Source organism: Sminthopsis crassicaudata, chromosome 6 (genome assembly GCF_048593235.1).
Source record: "Sminthopsis crassicaudata isolate SCR6 chromosome 6, ASM4859323v1, whole genome shotgun sequence".
Lineage (NCBI taxonomy): Eukaryota > Metazoa > Chordata > Mammalia > Dasyuromorphia > Dasyuridae > Sminthopsis > Sminthopsis crassicaudata.
Window position 1 is genome coordinate 240,379,101 of NC_133622.1, and position 5,307 is coordinate 240,384,407.

The following is a 5,307-nucleotide window of genomic DNA, read 5'->3' on the forward strand; positions in this document are numbered from 1 at the left end:
CAAGCTAACAGATCTGGATAACAATTCTGGGAACTAGCCCCTCCTGGAACGGCTTATGCTTAAAGAGACATGGCTACTCTCTTCCTGCATAACATTGTCTGTTTCCCTGCTCCAATTCATAAACCTTTCACATAAACATTTGATGAATTGACTTGTTCTGCATCCTAAGTCAAGTAACTGCTATATGTGCAGAATTCTATTGTTACATCAGTTAGCCAAATGCCTTCTTTGTTTAAAGTCCTGTATAAGCTAGCAAGCCCTAATTCTCCTCAGACCTCACACATGGAGATGATGATCTGCAGGGTTAATCTTCCCTATTAGAGACTCAAAGGCTGCTGAAATGGAGTTCCCCAGCCGAGATTGTAAGAGAGTTGGTATTCCCTTGAATTGGTGATGGTTTTTTTTTAAATTTTTTTTTTTACTGTCCTTATTATATTATTAATCTTTTCTTTAATATTTTGTGTTATTTGTTGTATTGGATGTTATTGTAAGCAATCTATTCCTTGTATTGTATGATTAAATTTTACTTTCACTTTTGACTATTGAGTGAGAGTGTCATTTATAGGAGCAAATCTGAACTATATATTAAAATCACAAAACACACATCGTTATAAAACACTTGAGTATAGTCAGCCAGAAATCGCTCACTGGGGTCTTGCAAGATCAGGAGCAGTCTGATGGAGGAGTTCATGTTATAAACTCTCTCAGGCACTTTTGACAAAGTGAAGTAAGCGGGGGTCTTTTCTGCAGTGAGCTGATGAGGAGAAGAGTAGGGCATTTGGCTGAGGTACCATTCCAGGCCGTTTCCATAGTGAACTTCCCAGTCAAAAAAATGGACTTTCCTTTCAGCAGCCACTATCCCTGGGTATAGACTGAGCATCTCCAGCAGGGCTCGGGTACTGCCTTTCCTCACGTGGATGATAATCATTTGGGGCAGCCAATGGCTGGACCCATTCTAAGGAGTCCTGTCTTGGAAGTCACTCTGGACACAGCCTTTCCTTAACAGCTCTTTCTGCCCAGCTTTGGAGGGGGCTTCCAACTTGGGAGCTGGTGGCCTGATGAGAAGGCACTAGCTGGGGCCTGAGGATGAGCAGCATTGCTCCCAGAACAAGTGTCTTCATGGTGGATGCTGGTCTAGCTTCACTCAGCTGGAGGAGGGGTCATGAAGCAACTGCTGCATAGAAATGCCTTCACACAGCTCCTCCTGGTCCTTGACACATATATCTGGCAATGAGGATCTCACTGCCTCGAGCTGCCCAGTCCCTCAGCATCCCCCAAATGTCCCTTGGCCAGGGCCATGGGGCACGGCACAAGTGGGAGAGAAGTAGCCAGAGGAGGGAAGCAGGTAGGGGCGAGCTCCTCCCAAAAGCCTCTGAGGGTGGAGTATCGGAGTGGGAGGCAGGGGGAGAGAGGCTGCAGGAGATCCTGGAGCAGGAAACCAGGGGAGGATGCCAGGGAGGAGGGATAGGATATGCGCAAGCACAGCAAAGGGATCCAGAGATCCTCTGCCACAGAAGGCTGGGAGAGCATTACATAGAGATTCTTTAAATAGACATTCATAAAATTTCATTAAGAATTTCCAGCACATTTAAGGAAGTAGCCATACAAATTAGGCAGCTGAATTTTTAAATTATATATCAACAATAAATGAAACAAATTAAAGGTTAACGGAAATGTGTGGAGTAAGATATGGTGAAGAATTTACAGATTAAGCACATATAGATCAGAGACTGCTAGCGAAAGTAAACCAGACCTATAGGCCCCAGGCATATGAAGGCCTAGGCTGCATTCCATTGCCCAAAGAAGAAGAGGCAGCAAATCACTTTGTCGGTTGCATTCCACTGACCAAATATTACCAATCACAACCTATGGAGGGTGGGATTTTGGAGATTCTTTGTCTGAAGTGTATAAAAGGAGTGGCTCTCTCCTGCTGTGACTCTAGCTCACAGACCAGGATGGGGTCCGCTTCTTGAGATTCTAATAAACAATTCTGCTTTTCTATGAGTGATCTCTGAGTAGTCATTTATGGATAGGATTTCCTATCCCTCAAAGGAAATGTGAGGTAATGGCAGTGAAAAAGCTGGCCATCTTATCCATCAGGCAAATGCCTTCCTTAATGACTACAAGTCATTCAACAGGTTTTAACCTAGTAAAGGACATGAGGGACAGAGTTTATTCAAAGCCCATTTATGTTGATGTGTCTATAGAAATTCTTGACTTAAAAAGTCAATGAGTAAAGTGAATAATCTGCATTTATTTTGGAATGTCATGTAGGCTGCATTCTTCAATCACAAAGATTTCTGATAAAAGGCACTAAGACCCAAATTTCTTCCTAGTTGGTTTTCAACATCCCTGCCAAAAAAAGTCCACACCACTATTTCAATCTGCTGTGGCCACAAAAAGTAGAAATAAATCACCAGATCCTCACTCAAATTTTACATGGATAGGAGGAAAGAAAATCGAAAGAAAAATAAACCTTATTCATAGGCTTTCTTATCTATTTAAACATCTACCTAATGGTCTACTTTCTATGTTTTTTTACAGCTTTGTTCACCATTTCAAGTTTTGAAAAATTACTGAAGTAAATATTGGACCGGAATTTATTGGTAAGGTCTCTGTCTATCAAATTAGTAAAAAATAAACAAACAGACTTCCTCCAGTAGTTGTGGAAATTTTAATATAATTGTTTTTTTCTTCAAATTTGGCAACAGCTTCTATGTCTTTAAAGTCAAAATGATGAGAAATACTTGAATATATTGAAGATTTACTAAATCCCTGCTTAGTTGAAGAGGAAGGGACCCTATGAGAACAGTCAGGAATAGAATCTTTGTCTCCATCACATCTCCTTTACAATCTTTTTCTGTCACAGTCTCCTTTACATTGTCTGACAGTCTGATCCAGCCTCAGTCTTCATCTCTCCCAGTCACACCTGGAGTCTGTGACAGTCTGCTCATATGACCCAGTCTTGATCTTAGTGGAGGAGTGCAGGAGGAGGGAGAGCCAGCAGGAGAGAACATTCAAAGATGGAATATCTCATTTCCAGTCCTTCTCAACCCTTCTGAGCCTGTCTCTGGCTCAGATGGACCTTGGTCTCAGTGGAGAAAAGAAGGAGGACAGGCCTTCCTCGAAGCATAAAATTTCCAGCTAGTCCTTGGCATCCCACAACCATCAGCAGACCTCTTACTGTCATCCCTTCGCAAAAGCAGACCACTAGTCTTTTTTTTTAACAACTTTTTTTTATTTACAAGATGTATTTTTCAATATATCTTCAAGGTAATTTTTCAGCATTGACCGTGCAAATCCTCTTGTTCCAACTTTTCCCCTCCTTCCCCACACCCCCTCCCATAGATGGAAGGTAGAACAATACATGCTGAATATGATACATTAGTCCTGTGCCATTCTGACTGGGGTTCCTTTATCCTTGAACTGTTTTTTGCTGTTCACAACAATATATGTGTATATATATATATATATGTATATATATATATATATATACACGCACATATATGTACATAAATACACATATGTGTATATATATATATACATACATATATATATATACATATATATATATACACATAAATACACATATATGTGTATTTTGATTGACTTTCTGATTTGGGGTTTCTTTCAGAAGGTGAAAGTGATTGAGTGGGGGTTTCTATTTTTACTTTGTCTTACAGTTCTAACAGATCTGGGAAGTTTTGTTTTTTGTTTTTTGTTTATTTTTTTATGCTACCCAGATTTTGAGATAAAAGTGTATTCCCATAATATATACAAGTGCACTTGTACTCTGCTCAGGTTCAGTGAGACTCAGGGCTCACTAAGGGCCAAATGCTCTCCTTGGGGGTGGGTTTCTGCTTGTGTCCTTCATCTATCCAGATATTCTAACAAAGACAGATGCAGGAAGTTCCAAGGCTAGACATTGCTGTCACTGTCAGAGTCACTGAGTTTTAAATGTTGTAGCAATATGCTCATCAGCTGGTCATTCCCGGGGAGCTGGCTGCTGCTGTTCTCCATAGGGCTTCTGTGAGGTAACTGCAGAGGAGGACTCTGGGAGGAGGAGGCTTTGGCTGTGACAGGCTCCTGGTCTTCAGTGCTGGAGCACTCAGAGTCACTGAGTTGTAAATCTTTTCTCAATATGCTCATCAGTTGGTTATTCTCGGGGAGCTGGCTGCTTTGGTTCCCCACAGGGATTCTGTGAGAGAGAGGAGGACTCTGGGAGGCCGAGGCACCGGGGGCGGGCTCCTCTTCTTCACTGCTGGAGCTGTCAGAGTCTGAGGAGCTGCTGTCTCTGAGGGTCTCCATCCGATTCATCTCGGCTCTCAGCTCTCTCTTAATGTCCTCCAACTGGAGTTCCCCAGGAGAATCCTCTTTCACAGGACAGGCTTTGGGTCCAACAGGTGTCTTCCCTGCTGCTCGGAATGCTATGGGAGTGGGCCGTGCCAGTGCAGGGGGCGGTTGCACTCTTGCCTGGGTTTTGCTCCCTCCCTTAGTTCTCATCTTCTTGACCTGAAGGCTGCTGCTGAGTTTTTCCAACACACATTCGCCGGTATCCTGATTAATGATGAGAATACAGTTTCTCTCATAGGGTCTTTTTTTCCTTTTGAAGACAGTCTTTGGGGCTGCAGCTTCAGGGAAGTGAGGCAGGGAGACCTTGACCTCGTCTCCCTTGCCCACCTGGAGCTTGCCTTTCCCTGATAGGTCTACAGAGGCCGGCTTGAAATCATAGCAGATCGTGTGGAAGGAGAGCTTGGGCTTCTTCTCGAAGCTGTCCCCTAGTGTCATTTAGTGCTCCTTTTCTGTAGAATCTTTTCCTCTGGGAGCAGGTTTCCTGGTTTTCTTCTCCAGCAGCCTCTTCTTCTTCTTCCTGAATCCTGGCTCTAAATCTCCTCCAGATCTAGTCCTTCCCAAATCCAGACTGCTTTCCAGGCCCCATGTTGTCTTCTTTTATCCTCCCAGAGAATGGGCAGGTGAGAACCCAGGGGCTTGTGGGAAATACTTCAACCAATGAACTTGCTCCTTTCAAAGGTGAAAACTCCTTTAAATGTGTAAACTCTTTTTCAGAAGTCTAAAGGTGTAAACTCCCAAAGGTGTGAACTCTGAGCTAGAGAATTGTTTAGACAACCTGAGTTATCACCTTGTAATCCCAACATATTTCCCTTTCTTTTGATTTAGAACATAGGGTGGTCATGACCTTGAAACATAAATCCATCAATATGGGAGGTACTACTCATAATTACATAAACACATAGTGACATAACACATGCTAGAAGTATGTAACAAATAACATAATCAAATAATTAT

General features: G+C 42.5%; 2 pseudogenes; both read right to left on the bottom strand.

Annotated features, from left to right (window-relative positions):
• Nucleotides 1-559: 559 nt before the first annotated feature.
• Nucleotides 560-1,121, bottom strand: LOC141547465 (heparan sulfate glucosamine 3-O-sulfotransferase 1-like; annotated as a pseudogene).
• A 2,797-nt stretch (nucleotides 1,122-3,918) lies between these two features.
• Nucleotides 3,919-4,788, bottom strand: LOC141547466 (ELL-associated factor 1 pseudogene; annotated as a pseudogene).
• Between the last annotated feature and the right edge of the window lie 519 nt (nucleotides 4,789-5,307).